We start from the raw sequence: 16,345 nt of genomic DNA, 5'->3' as shown, positions 1-16,345 counted from the left end.
GAACCACTCGATCATTCACGTAATGATGTTGAGTTTCGAACTCAACAATTGTCTCGGGATTGAGTCTTTGCACAACATGAAACCAACTAGGCAGCTCGTTGTAAGATGAATCTCATTCGCCATGAAGTTTGTAAATGGCATTCTGTTTTGCCAACCAAGCTTTTTTATATGAGACGGTGTACCCATATTGTGACTGTATAGCAGAAATCAACACTGCAACATCTATATGAGAGCTTTGCTTCACAATGGGCATGATTGCTTGGCAAATAATGTTGGAGTCCAAGTTGGGATGATCCTGGTTTATACCTCTTGCATAATACGTATGAGGACCGTTGTATCTGGTTAGTTCCCATAAGTTGTTCTTCCTCTTCTTCTTTGATACATGAACCATCAATTGACATTCATTATCACGTTGGACGCAGTAGCAGACATATTTCTCTGTGTTAGATCGATCAACTCGGGACTGAACTGAGTTACGAATATTGTAACTCTTTATTTCCATCATTGCTTCCTCCTTCGATGCGAACTCTATTCCAATATATAAATCACCGTCATTAACTGTTGATTGAAGTCCATAGTTGCCAACATCAGGAAGATCCAGAAATTCAGGCTCATACATTACATCATAATTAACCCCATACATATGTGCAGGAAGTTCGGCTGGTGTTGTATTTATCAGAATGTCATCCTCGTCATCATCAGAATGTACGTTAAACTGTGGTGAGTCAGGTTCAACGAATAATCCCGTTTCAGCACCATCTGCACCTGGCTCCCGAAGAGGTTCTTCTGGTGGAGATGATGGTTCCTCCGATAATCTAATGTTGAGGTCAAATAAGTTCCCGCTTGTGTGTCCTCCTCTTGAACTTGAGGCCATTGTATCATGTGGGATGTGAATAGACTGTCGTCTCGTTGGCATTTCCATATGTAAGTCGAAAACATTGGCAGATGAATGTCTGCCCCTTGAAGTAGAAGAGATGTTGCCATATGGATTATTGGTGAAACCACGTGGGTTGAGATCATAAGCAGTTGCAGATGAATGCCTTCCTACTGAACTTGATGGCATGGCATCTGGTGTTGGATACGCCATTAATGATGTGAAATCAGTACAGATCAGTTGTGTCGGGCTATCAACTTGATTAGCTTGATATACAATGCCAAAGTGAGAGGAATATGGGAGACCACGAGAAGCACGGACCTCAATAAAAGTGGCATACATTTCAATAAGAGATTGTGAACTTCCCATATGAGCATCAACCATCATAGAAACATCATCATTGTTTAAAAGTTGAAATCATGTATACGTGAGCGGAAAAAGTTCAATAGGAAATTTGTACTGAAGTGAAGATAGTCTTCTCCGGCCTGCTACATGAATCTTTAACGAAATTTTTGTGATTAACTCCTCAAGAGTGATGTTTCTCTTCAAGGTTAAGGGGATATAATGATCTGACTCAAAAACAACCCCCTCTTCAGCTTGTTTAATTTCTCCATCATACAAAACAACAGTAGAAAGATGACTCATTTTCAGAGAATAGTGGATTAAGATTTTTGAGAAATTTAGAGTTTGAGAATTTCAAAGCTTGTGAAATGAAGTTTATTTTGAAAGTTTATAATACGTTGCATATAATAATGTCTATAACCGGGGTACTATTCATGTGAAGGCGCGTTCTCGGGGGCGCGCCTTTCATTATTTTGTCAGAAAATATGTTATCATTGCCCTATTATGTCACTTATGTCCCCCGGGAACTATTCATATCAATACATATTATTCCTTAGGGGACCGTGAAGGCGCGTTCCCGGGGGAGCGCCTTCCATTATTTTGTCCGAGAATATGTTATCATTGCCCTATTATGTCACTTATGTCCCCCGGGAACTATTCGTGTCAATACCTATTATTCCTTAGGGGACCGTGAAGGTGCGTTCCCGGGGGCGCGCCTTCCATTATTTTGTCAGAGAATATGATATCATTACCCTATTATGTCACTTATTATGTCCCCCGGGAACTATTTATGTCAATACATATTATTCCTTAGGGGACCGTGAAGGCGCGTTCCCGGGGGGGCGCCTTTCATTATTTTGTCAGAGAATATGTTATCATTGCCCTATTATGTCACTTATGTCCCCCGGGAACTATTCATGTCAATACCTATTATTCCTTAGGGGACTTTAAAGCGCGTTCCTTGGGAACTATAAATGGATGGTGAAATCAGGTAAATTATAACCAAAATTTAACTTCTTTTGGAAGTTCAGCAAGTTAAGGATACAATTATACATATAGATAAATTTAAGTTCATAACTTAAATTAAAACGTTATGTGAAGCTTGAATAAATTAGATAAAATGTTATAGATAAATTGAATAAATGTGAAGTGAAAAATTTATTGTGACATTGAAATTAGGGATGGCAACGGGCCGGGTATTGGTCCCCCCGTCCCCGTTTAAAAAACCCGTCCCCGCTTAAAAAATCATTGGAATTTAAACGGGGATCCCCATCGGGTAATCAGGGAAAACCGCGGGGAAACGGGTATCCCCGTTTAGCATAAACAGTTATTTAAACGAGTATCGGGCCGAGTATATATATTTAAATTAAATATATAAATATATATATATATATTTAATTTAATTTAAATTTATTAATATTATATATATATAAAATAATTATTTTTAATATTTATCAGGCCGGGTATCGGGCCGGGTAATCGGGTAATCGGGGCGAGGATTACTAAACCCGTCCCCGTCCCCGTTTAACATAAATAGTTTTTCCCCATCCCTGTTTAGCATAAACGATTTTTCCCCGTCCCCGTTTAATTCAGTTTTCGGTTTTTCCCGTCGGGTTCGGATTTTTTTGCCATCCCTAATTGAAATTGTATGGAATGAGCATCGACATGTTTTTACGAATAAATATGAAGTGATAAGTTGATTTTAATGTATACGTTTTAATATATATGTTAATGATAAAATCATATGTATGGATAAATTTAATTTCAATTTAAGTACTGTGAACTATAATTGAAATATAACTTTTAATTTCGAATATAATTGGAATATTAACTTGAATTTAATGTTAAATTTCGAATATTATAATTTATATTTTAAATTTAAATTTCGAATAATATTATTTTTATTTTAATTTTAAATTTCGAATATTATAATTTATATTTTAAAAACATTTATTAAACATTTAATGTTAAATTTGAATAAAAAATAATATTAAAAATATTGGAAGTAACAACCATGAAACATTTAAATAACATAACCAAATTACATAAATTTCTGAAATATAACTATTTAAATAACATTAAAATACAACTGGATCACCGATGTCGTCTTCTCGAATGAGTTCCACATGGCGGTGGTTGTCTATTTCGCGGAGGATTTCTTCGTGGAACTTGTTCTTCAGTCTCCTCATCTTCACTATCATCATCATCGGCATTTTCTTCAATTGGCGTAGATGACGCTGAAGGGGCTGAAGGGCATGTATAAAATAACGACCCTGGAGTAGTACTAGTAACCATCCCACCGCTCCCCGGGAACTGTGAAAACTGTGGAAACATTGGCATCGATGTTTGTGATCCAGATGGAGATTGAGGTGTCTGAGGAGAAGCACCACCAGCCAAATAAGATACATATGAACCATATGTTGGATCATTAAACATAGCTGTATATGTACCTCTATATGGTATAAAACCCTGCGGGCTAGGCATGTAACCTGGCGGGCTAGGAATGTAACCCTGCGGAGATGACATATGAACTGGTGGGCTTGGCATATACCCCTGAGGAGATGGCATCTGAAGTGGAGGGCTAGGCATGTACCATTGTGGCATCGGTGGATAAGGATGTTGTGGTGGGACTGATGTAGAACCGATAGCACCTTCTCTCAGTCCATGCATCGGGGGACGATGATATTGAGACGGTTGACGTCTTTCTCGGACCCTAGGAATGCTAACCCCTCGTGCTTCCGCCGAAAGTAGAAACGACTTCCCATTTTCATTAAACCAGTCCATATAGTTATCCGTAACCATATGACTAGTTTCAGCATCATATTGTCGAGGGGCCAACTTTGCATACCGGTTCTCCCAAAGCGCAATCCAATATCTGTGTCTCACCACCCAGCTAACATCTTGCTTTCCTCGTCTATCTATGTTATGCACGTCGTCTAAATTCTTAGGTGCTCCAGGAATATATTGCGTACAACCATACTGACGGAGCACGCGATCAACTGGATGCCACTCAATAATAGCATAATATATAAGAGGTATAATCGATATCCAAACCTCTAATGACCCACCAAGGTGGGGTGAGATGCAAGCCTTCACTTCATCGCTCGCATAAGGTATCCATTGAAACTGCAATATAAATATACAATTCAAATAAATAAAATATTCTAATTATATCTAGCATTTTAAATTAAAATATTAATATTTAAACAGGTGTAAAATCATACCTCAGACCCATCTTTTGTATCAATAAGTAGATGAATTTCCTCTAACCCAGTAGGTATACTTCTATGGTTATTTCTTTTCATCGACCACCTATGAAATATAATATAAACTAAATATCACCCTATTTAATTAAAAATATTTAAATCAAAATTTAGTTCGATAATTACCTCAATAATAAGGGGAATACGTATGGTTCATTCACGATCGGGCATAAGAAAGGCATGCGGAACCACGCCCATGATTGCAGAAGCATGAGACATCCACTGATAGCAGTTTTCTTATAATTCGTCGCCCGACACATTTCTCTAAAGAGAAATGCCAAAACTGTAGCGCCACAACTATATCTTCCAGCTTATCAAAATCGATCAGATGCCGCAACCACATACAATGCACCTGGTTGCGAGATTTGTCGGGCATCAATATTCCTCCAATTATTCGTAGAATATATGCCCGAGCACATGCCTTTGCTTGATCCTCTGAAGCATTTTCATTTAAAACCTCAAAATTAGCTTTCAACTAAGATAAAATTATTCTACCTCCATTAAACTCTGGCGTAGCAACTCCAAGATAATCAATGCTAATTGACTGTCAGTCACCATCCGCCATACCACACATCATATTTCCATCGACGAGAAGCCCCAAATGCATAGAGATATCCTCTAATGTAATTGTAGCCTCTCCACATGGAAGGTGAAAAGTGTGTCTCGGGCCTCCACCTCTTAATCAATACAGAAATTAGGACAGGTTCGAGTTTGCAACCACCAATAATTATTGCAATATATCCGAACCCGACAGAAGCCAAAAATGGCAAAATACGTTTCGGTGTCGGTATACGTGAATTTTTAATAAATGTCTCTAAAATACGATCAGTATCCTAAATAATATGCATTATAAAAAATTAAAATTAATATAAATTCATAATAAATTTAAATTAAACATAACAATAAATATTAACATTAATTATAAAAAAAATATTACCATATCGCTAAAATGTCTGGAGATATGATTAACATCCAATCGTAGCAGCATTTCACTTTCCATTATAACTGTAGATAAAAAAAATAATTAGCACAAAAAATAATTAATTAATAAATTTAAATAAATAATTATATAAATATTATTTTAATAAAAATAATATTTTTATAATTATATTAATATAAAATATAATAACTATTTAAAAAAATAATAACTGAAAAATAAATTTCTTACCACTAATAAGAAATTTAAAACTCAAAGATTTGGAGAATTTGAGTTATATAAGAAATGAGAAGATGATTTTGGTGTGAAGAATGAGGGGATTGAAGGAGTTTATATAGGGAGAGGAGAAAGAGGAATAGTTTGGAAAAAATTTAATGGGCATTTAAGACATTAAATGAAAGACGAGTCTCCGATGATGCGCCTTTCACACATGATATCTAATTCAACATAAAATCAAATAAAGTACATTTATGAAGATGTTACTTTCACCACCTTAACTGAAAAAATATCACTTCAAAAAATATAAAATAATCGATACTAAAAAAAATATTCAATTAAAGAGTATCAATTTAATTAAATCACCTTTAGATCTTCCAGGTTTGAGTGTACGTGTCTAGGCACGTTCGTTTTTATGAGTCCATTTTCCTATTTCAAAGTGGGCAGTATGGGGCAATCTTTTCTGGTCAGTCTAAAGGTGTTAGGAATACTCTATCTCGTCCTCTTCCTGTGATCAACACGTCTGTTGGGTCTAGTCATAATGTCAGACCTATTGTGTCTTGTCAAAATATCAACTCAGCTTTGTCCAGTACACAAATTTGTCCAGCTGTGTCTTCTCAAAGTCTTAGTCCTATTGTGTCCATTCCAAATGTTAGTCCAGCTAGTCCTAGCCCAAATATTGTGTCTCCTCAAGGTGTCAGTCCAGCTGTTCCAAGTCCAAATATCAGTCCAGCTGTTCCAAACCCAAATGTTGGTTCTTTTTCAGATACTAGACTCGGTGTGTTCATTTGCGTTTTCCAAAAGTACATCCTCTAGTTCTCCTCAGTCACAACGTTTGGGTTTTCATTCATCTTCTCATTTATCTTTTTCTTTTTCATCTTCTCATTTATCTTTTCCTTTTTCATCTTCTCATTCTCCATCTCAATCTTTTCCACCGACATTATCATCTCCATCTCTCTCACCTCCAATACTACCACAATTATCATCTTCGCTACCATTTCCATCTTCATCACATCTTTCACCACCTCATCCATCTCTACCTCCATCTTCATCTGTTTTGGTTCGAAATGATCATCCTATGATCACTATAAGAAAAGCTGGGATATTCAAGCCTAAGGTGTTTTTGACCGAGTGTGAGTACAAGGAACCTGCTGATGTTTTTGAAGCTCTTCAGTATCCTGAGTGAAGACAGGCTGTTCATGACGAAAACTCTGCTCTTCTTAAGAATAACACATGGGAACTGTAACCTTTACCTCAAGATCGCAAGCTTGTGGGCTGTAAAAGGATTTTCAAAGTCAAGAAGAAAACAGATGGCTCTGTTGAAAGGTTGAAGGCTCGCCTAGTGGCCAAGGGTTTTTCTCAGTAGGCTGGTTGTGACTTCAGAGAGAATTTTAGCACAGTTGTTTGTGCTGCTACTGTTCGAATAGTCTTAGCTACTGTTGTCATGAAGTATTGGCATGTTCGTCAGGTGGACATTAACAATTCGTTTCTGAATGGAAAGCTTGATGAGGAGATTTATATGCAACAGCCTCCAGGATTTGAAACACATGGTCCAATGGGGGAGAAATTGGTGTGTAAGCTAAGGAAGCTCTCTATGGGCCTAGGCAAGCACCCCGTGCATGGTTTGATACTCTTAAAAGCTTTCTGGTTGGGAGAATGGGTTTTGTTGCAGCTAAGACTGATACCTCATTGTTTATTCGAGGAACTAATGATAGAAGTGTTCTTCTGATTATATATGTTGATGATATTATCATCATTGGTGCTAATATTGATGAAGTGAGTGATGTTGTTAACATGATTACTGTCGAGTTTGCTTTAAAGGACCTAGGAGAGCCTGATCACTTTCTAGGCATGGAAGTTCAGCATAATGACACTGGTTTGTTGCTGACTCAGAGAAAATACATTGAGTTGCTTGTCGAGGCTGGTATGGCTCAAATGACGCCAGACAGAATAGTGATTATCCTGTAGGCTAGCTCCGACAGACGATTCATAAGAGAAAATTCGCCCAAAAACCAGAGAAAAAAGTCTCTAGGGTTTAATAAAATATTATAAAATCAATAACTGTCCCAAAAGCAGTCCACAAGCCGGACTGTTATAGCTAAAAAAATCGTCTTTATTCGAATTTTGCCAAAAATAGCAAAAATCGTATTTATTCGAATTTTGCCAAAAATAGCAAAATCCCGAAAATCACTCTAAATTGAAATTCGAAATAAAATAAGCAATCTCCCAAAAATCCGGTCTAAATCGGATTTAAATTGACTTCCTAATTAACAATCGAAATATTACCATAAATAGTAAAAAATAACTAAATCTAGTGATTCGGAGGGGAAAACGGCAGAATTTGAGGTTGAAAAAAAGGCCACATGGAGCATAGCTCAATGTGGAGAGCGTGCGCGTCGAAAAGAGCTTTCCGGATTGGGGTCTTATGCGCGATTCTGACACCTGTAGCCAAAGTTATGGCCAAAAGACTGAAACATACTCAAAACGACCCCAATAAGGAACATGTCACAATCAATTCCCGCCTTTGCGCTGATCTGCCAATCATGGTATCTCAGCGCCATCAACGTGCAATCTGACAGCTCAGCATCATCTGTCTCGGATCCCCTGCATCAGTCGCCCCGGGTTGGAAAGAACTCGTCCTCGAGTTCAGAGTAGTGTCATCAGGATCCACAAAACAATGACTCAGGTGCTTCACATTAAAGACATCAGAAGTCTTCAAGTGACTGGGAAGTCGCAACCTGTAAGCATTATCATTGATCTTCTGCACGACCTCACAAGGTCCAATCTTCCGATCCTTAAGCTTATTATACTCACCAACAGGAAAACGATCACGAGTTAATACAGCCCAAACAAAATCACCAACATCAAAAAGTACCTGACGACGATGATTGTCGACCCGAGTCTTGTACTTGGTATTTCTCTCATGAATGGTCTGTTTCACCTGCTCATGGATACCCGAAGATACTTTGCCATCTCATCTGCTTTAGGACTGAAACGTCCTATACGTGGAATAGGGGCTAAGTCCAACACCCCGGATGGGTTCTGACCATAGACAATCTCAAATGGGCTTAAACCTGTGGTTCTGTTTTGATCTGTTGTAGGCAAATTCTGCCTGAGGCAATGCCAAATCCCACTGCTTCGGCTTCGTTCCTGCAAACACCTTAAAAGGTTTCCCAAACTTCGGTCACCACCTCAGTCTGGCCATCCGTCTGGGGGTGGTAGGCGCTACTGAAATTCAACTGCGTTCCCAGTTTCCCCACAGGCTCTTCCAGAAATGACTGATGAACTTAGTATCACGATCTGAAGTGATGGATCGAGGAACACCATGTAAACGCACAATCTCCTTGAAATAGAGATGGGCAATCCGGTCAGCATCCATAGTCTTTCTGCAGCTACAAAATGAGCCATCTTGGAAAACCTGTCAACCACAACAAAGATAGAATCAGAGGCCCTTTGGGTGCGGGGTAAGCCTAGTACAAAATCCATGCTGACATCGAACCAAGGAGCTTCAGGAACAGGTAAGGGAGTGTACAATCCCGCATTGGTGAGAACTCCCTTAGATCGCTGGCACACATAACAACGGTCCACATAATGGGCCACATCACTAGTCAACTTGGGCCAATAAAATTCAGAAGAGATAAGGGCCAATGTCTTATCTCGGCCAAAGTGTCCCTCATTATGGAGTTCACTTATAATTTGCTGCCTCAATGAACAATCTGGAATGCACAATTGTAATCCACGAAACAGATACCCATTATGCAAAACAAAATCATGACGGTGACCCTCAGTTACCTCCTGAAATATCCTTCCAAAGGAAGGATCAGCTGCATACATATCTGTGAACGTCTCAAATCCTGCAACTTTAGTACTCATGGTGGTGAGAAGTAAGGTACGACGGCTCAGGGCATCTGCGACGCGGTTCAAATCCCTGCTTGGTGCCTCAGCGTAAAAGTGAATTCTTGCAAGTATGCTACCCACTTGGCATGACGTCTACTCAGCTTGTGTTGGCCATTGATGTACTTCAAGGCCTCATGATCGGTAAACAGAATAAACTCCTTCTGTACTAGGTAGTGACGCCAATGCTTCAGGGATGAACTATGGCATAGAACTCCAGATCATAAGTGGAATAATTTTTCTTTGATCCCGATAGCTTCTCACTGAAAAAAGCAACCGGACGACCTGCCTGACTCAGAACACCACCAATGCCAACGCCAGATGCATCACAATTTACCTCGAACACTTTGTCAAAATCTGGAAGTGCCAAAATGGAGCCTCGGTCATCTTCTGCTTGACCAGTTGAAAACTGGCCTCTGCCTCCTCAGACCACTGGAAATCACGCCCCTTGAGGCACTCTGTGATAGGGGCGATCAGAGTACTGAAATTTCTAATGAATCGACGGTAAAAAGACGCCAGCCATGGAAACTTCGGATGTCATGTAAGGTTCTGGTCTGGGCCACTCCAAGACTGCATCTATTTTTGACTGATCTGCATGAACACCATCAGTAGACACAACAAAACCAAGAAAAGTCACAGAAGTAGTGAAGAAAGAACACTTCTTTTGATTGACAAACAAGCACTCCGTTTTCAGCATCTCAAAACAGCACGGAGGTGATCGAAGTGTGAAGTCCATGTCGGACTATAAACGAGGATATCATCGAAGTAAACTACAACAAATTTCCCCATAAAAGGCCGCAAGACCTGATGCATAAATCTCATGAATGTATGGGCGCATTGGATAACCCAAAAGGCATGACCATCCACTCATACAACCCTTGTGGCGTTTTAAACGCCGTCTTCCACTCATCTCCAGGCCTTATTCTGATTTGGTGGTAACCGCTCTTAAGGTCAATTTTTGAGAAGATCTTAGAACCAGATAGCTGATCCAACATATCATCTAGACGGGGAATTGGAAACCGGTACTTCACTGTAATTCTGTGATCGCTCGGCTGTCAACACATACGCCAAGAACCATCTTTCTTTGGCACTAACAGAGCAGGGACTGCACATGGGCTCATACTCTCTCGGATATAGCCCCTCTCCAACAACTCTTCCACCTGTCGCTGCAACTCTTCGGCTCCTTGGGACTGAGGCGATATGCTGGTCGATTTGGCAAACTTGACCCAGGAACAAGGTCAATTTGATGCTGAATATCCCTCATAGGTGGTAGTCCAGGAGGAAGATCCTCTGGCATCAAGTTAGAGAATTCTGCTAGCAACCGCTGCACCTCTACTGGTAAATCTGTATCCACGTCTACTGCATTGTTCTCGCAAGGTAGCAAGGCATAGACCACGTCGCCATGCTCAATCTCATCTAAAAACCTGGACATAGAAAGCAGATTAGTATTATGGGTTACTGGGGTAGGAGTAAGTCCTTCCCGCCGGGGTGCCAACACAATCTTTTTTCCCTTGATGCTAAGGGAATATGTATTCTTCCGTCCATCATGAATGACACTACGATCATACTGCCAAGGTCGACCCAACAATATATGACACGCATCCATAGACACAACATCACACCAGGCATTATCAAAATATTTTCTACCAATTGAAAAAGACACAGGCATCGCCTATCAACTGTTACCTCACTGTCTTTATTTAGCCATGACAACTTGTATGGCTTAGGATGACGGTCCGTCTTCAACTGCAATTTCTGGACAACCTCCTCGGACACTACATTCTCACAACTGCCGCTGTCAATGATCATTTTGCAGACTTTATCTGCAACTGTACAAGTCGTGTGGAAAATATTGGTTCTCAACCAATCGTCCCCTGAATCGCCCTTGGGGGTAAGTAGACTCTTGCGAACGACCAGAGTCTCATGACCATCTCCATACAGCATCATCAGTCATCATCGTCATACACGGGTTCGCCAATCTCCTCAGTCTCGTCTTCCACGTTTTCCTCAATCAACAAATTTTTGCCTTTTGACTAGCAGGCTTCCTGCAATCAGTCGCCCTATGCCCTTGTTCACCACAACGAAAACATCTAATAGTAGGGTTAGAATTACCTGCGGTGGCTGCTGAGCAGGACGGGACTCTGAGGGCGAACTGGTCGACTGTTGTGATCGCTCCTGATCACTGGTCTCCTGTTTTGCTGTTTTTCAACAGCAAGTGCACGCTGGTATGCTTCCGAAACACTCCACAATGAATGAAGGCTGAGGACATCTTGCAAGGGCTGGCGTAAACCCCCAAATATCGCGCCACCATCTGCTCCTCCGTCTCAGATAAATCGTTCCGGGCGACCAATGGTAAACTCCTCCGTGTAATCATCGACTGATCGCGCGCCCTGCCTCAACGCATGAAGTCGCTGAAATAAGGTTTGCGTGTAGCCGAAGGGAAGGAAGTGGCCCTTCATCTTCTTTTTCATCTTCTCCCAATCAGTGATCTTGGCTTTGCCCTGTCTTTCTCGTGAACGTCGTAAACTGTTCCCACCACGCAGATGCTCTGCCCTTGAGTTTGATGGCGATCAGTTTCACTTTCACACGATCGGGGACTTCCTTATATTCAAAAATACGCTCCACTTCATTAATCCAATCCACGAATCCCTCGACCTGTAATGTACCAGAAAACTCAGGGAGATCGACCCGAAAACCGAGGTCTCCATGACGCTCCTCCCGACCACGGTGCTCCGGAATCCTGCCCCCGGAATCCTGCGCGATTGTGATATGGGTTTTCGAAAGTGGAATTTGTATCGTGATCAGAGGCCTCACGATCCTCTAAATCCTGCGCCGCTAGGCGCTGGGTTAATTCTGCGACTTGCCTCTGCAAATCCGCAATCATCACATCCTGAACGCTGCGATCACGGCGTTGGGCTTCCTCATTCGGAACCTGCTCACGACGACCACGACCACGACCTCCAGCCATTGAAACTGGTGAAATTTCCCAAGAAGATGTTGAAGCTCTGATACCAACTGACGCCAGACAGAATAGTGATTATCCTGTAGGCTAGCTCCGACAGACGATTCACAAGAGAAAATTCGCCCAAAAACCAGAGAAAAAAGTCTCTAGGGTTTAATAAAATATTATAAAATCAATAACTGTCCCAAAAGCAGTCCACAAGCCGGACTGTTATAGCTAAAAAAATCGTCTTTATTCGAATTTTGCCAAAAATAGCAAAAATCGTATTTATTCGAATTTTGCCAAAAATAGCAAAATCCCGAAAATCACTCTAAATTGAAATTCGAAATAAAATAAGCAATCTCCCAAAAATCCGGTCTAAATCGGATTTAAATTGACTTCCTAATTAACAATCGAAATATTACCATAAATAGTAAAAAATAACTAAATCTAGTGATTCGGAGGGGAAAACGGCAGAATTTGAGGTTGAAAAAAAGGCCACATGGAGCATAGCTCCATGTGGAGAGCGTGCGCGTCGAAAAGAGCTTTCCGGATTGGGGTCTTATGCGCGATTCTGACACCTGTAGCCAAAGTTATGGCCAAAAGACTGAAACATACTCAAAACGACCCCAATAAGGAACATGTCACAATCAATTCCCGCCTTTGCGCTGATCTGCCAACTCATGGTATCTCAGCGCCATCAACGTGCAATCTGACAGCTCAGCATCATCTGTCTCGGATCCCCCTGCATCATCAAACCAGGCCTACTCCCACTCCTATAATTGTTGTGCCCAAACTCAGGGATGATGATGGACTGGAATTTGTTGATGTTCATTTATATCAAAGTATAATAGGGGGATTACAGTATGTTTGCCTTACAAGTCCTGATATAACTTGTACTGTAAATCAAGTGAGTCAGTACATGAACAAGCCTTATGACAGTCACTGGAAAACTGTCAAACGTCTACTGCGATATCTTAGTGGCACTCTTAGTTATGGATTAATGTTCAAAGCAGATGAAGCATGTAATTTGGTGTGTTATGCTGATGCTGATTGGGCTTCTTCTGTTGAAGATAGAAGGTCAACTACTGGGTACTGTATCTTTTTGGGTCCCAATCTTGTTGCGTGGTCTTCAAAGAAGCAACCAGTTGTCTATCGATCAACTTCTGAAGCAGAGTACAGAAGCTTGGCTAATACTGTTTCTGAGCTGGTCTGGGTTGAACACTTGTTGAAAGAAATCGGTGTTCAGTTGTCCAGTGTTCCTGTTGCTTGGTGTGATAACACTTAACAGTGTCGATGGCTACTAATCCAACTCATCATACTAAGTTAAGCCTGTCGAACTGGATTATCATTTGTTCAGGAAAGAGTTTTGGTGGTCAACTTGTAGTTAACTTTGTTCCCTCCGCTGAGCAGGTGGCTGATGTTTTAACCAAGCCAATTCCTCCTTTTTAGCATATTCGAAGGAGACTCTCAGTGGTTTCTGCTGAGGAGATTTAGGAAGAAAAAGGACCAGGAGAATGATAGAGATAGTCTCTATAGGTGCAACTGCCTAACGATTTCTGTTATGATTCAGTCTTGTTCATTTAAGTCTTCTTTGTTGACTTTGGGCCTTTGTTGTATAAGTAGGCTTTGTTTGCCTCGGCCTATTCAAGCTGATTTTAATCAAGATGTTTTGTTCATCGTCTTTATTTCTTAAATACAATTTTACTTTCTTCTTAACCGTTTCCCTCTTCTATGTACTTCTCTAATTCAAACATCAAGCGTAGTCGAAAATTGATTGGTTTATGCAGTGAAAGTAGAAGGGTAAAGATAATTCATTTTGTTTAATGGGTTTTCTTTCTTTTTAAATGTAACCAAGGGAGCAGCTGCTGACATGAAAGACATAACATGGCTTCAAATGTATAAAATAGTGTTACTTGTTAGTGTTTACGACGTGATTCAAACTCGAAACAAGAACATGGCTTCAAATGTTTAAAATAGTGTTACTTGTTAGTGTTTACGTCGAGATTCAAACTTGAAATATTACATAAAGAACATCAAAGTTCTTTGTCATTTGATGATACATTAATACCAAGTGTACAACATTTTACAATATCATCTTCAACATACAACCAAATGAGTGTAGCAGCTAAAAATTTGAGATCAAAAAAGAGATTTAATCGTGTCAAACATCATTGTAGGAATTACCCTGGTATACATGAACAAACACCAGCTGAGAGCTGGCTGCTGCTGAAAACAATGAACTAATGGCCTATTATACTTTGAAGTTGTCAATGAACCAACGGACCCTTGATGTTTGGCTTTTATTCGATTTCAAACGGTGGATTCGAGCTCGATGAAGGCAAAATGTCGGTAGAAATCAAACCTAAGCTTTCCAAAATAGATGGTCTTGGAACATTGTGTGCTGGGAGATCAATTCTGAATGAAGTATTTCGGTCTGTTTCAGCATTGGATGGCTGGCAAGGTTCACTCTCAGGCAATGAATTCAGGTCGTACTTAAAACGTTTCTTAAGTGAGCATGCCAATGGTTTTTAATCTCATTATCAGTTTTTCCTGGCAATTTTGATGCAATTGTGACCATCTGCAAAATTTACCATATCCTTCATGATACGAAAGAAATTCCAACAATATTATCTTCCATCTACTCCCACTCTTTTACAATCATACAATTTCACAGAGTCTAAAATTTCAAGATTCCTAATATTATAAACTACCAAGTAGGAACAACTATAACTATTTCCACATGAAATTTGATTTCCAGATTCTTGTATTAATCCTATCACTCAAATTCCTAAAATCCCAAATCTTTCTTGTAATTCTGAAAGGTCTCGATAAAAATTTGAGCTCAAAAAAACCATTCGTCCAGTTGCAGAAACTTACCTATTTCCAAGCTTTTCATGTAAATCAATTGTTGTTTGCTCTCTTCCCTACTGAAATTCCCATGTTTAATTCCAGGCCTTAAGTAATTCACCCAACGAAGTCTGCAACTCTTCCCTGACCTTTGTAATCCTACAAAGTAAAACAAAACACATAAAAAAAACAAAATTGTAAAATCACAAAAGAAGGGTATTGTTCTTTGCTTAATCCACCTGCTGGTTTAGCCATCTCTGCCCAATTCCAAATCCCATCTTAATATAAGCAGTCAGTTTCCGGTCTTCTTTAGGACTCCATGCCCCTTTTCTTAAGCTACAGTCTTTTCAATAGATATCCATCTCTGCAAACAAAAGCAAAACCCCAGATTTTGGTGCTCAAGTTGCCTACATGACAGAGAAAACAGAGGGAAATCAGGCATATAGTACCAAATTAGGGTCAGTAGCATAAGTTTTGAACTTTATCCTGTCTATTAAGAGCTTGATATATGAATTTGGTAATGGTGTGCTAGTTGAAGAAAACTTATTGAAAGCATGATTTGGTTTAAAAGCAATATTATGTTAGGATAAATACACCACAAATAATTTAATTATTAGTAATATTACAAATGTCACTAAATTTTTTAAAAATATAAGCATACAATTAAATTAATTGCTACAAATCATCACTCTTATGTAAACGTATAATGGACGTTAATCTTTAGTTATAACTTATTACTGAGTCATTCTATTTATTGAATATAATAATCATGTCATTTAATTTATCGATTTTTATAATATGATTACTCGATTATTATTAAAAGTTAACGTTCACTAAACACTTAATGACAAAATGACACATCTGTAACAATCAATTAATTGAGAGATTTGTTTGTAATATTTTTAGATACGGCAACTCATTGTAATCTAATAGTAATTGAGTAGTATGAGATATCATTTACCCGTTATTTTAAAGGGGAATGCCAGAAACACAGCCTAGGCAACCATTTTGCATGTCAAAGGGGGCTG

The 16,345-nt window shown here is 39.5% G+C and overlaps 1 long non-coding RNA gene across 1 annotated transcript; it reads right to left on the bottom strand.

The window, feature by feature from the left end:
* Positions 1-295: 295 nt before the first annotated feature.
* On the bottom strand, positions 296-15,889 carry LOC120170570. The gene is made up of 5 exons (XR_005520789.1): positions 15,557-15,889; positions 15,348-15,476; positions 14,671-15,048; positions 11,241-11,248; positions 296-306 (listed from the first exon to the last, which is right to left on the bottom strand). It is a non-coding gene; the product is annotated as an uncharacterized LOC120170570 (long non-coding RNA).
* Positions 15,890-16,345: the final 456 nt, after the last annotated feature.

The sequence above is a fragment of the Hibiscus syriacus genome, unplaced genomic scaffold, assembly GCF_006381635.1.
Source record: "Hibiscus syriacus cultivar Baekdansim isolate YM2019G1 unplaced genomic scaffold, ASM638163v2 tig00111783_pilon, whole genome shotgun sequence".
NCBI classification, from domain to species: domain Eukaryota; kingdom Viridiplantae; phylum Streptophyta; class Magnoliopsida; order Malvales; family Malvaceae; genus Hibiscus; species Hibiscus syriacus.
This window is presented reverse-complemented; position numbering and strand designations above follow the sequence as displayed.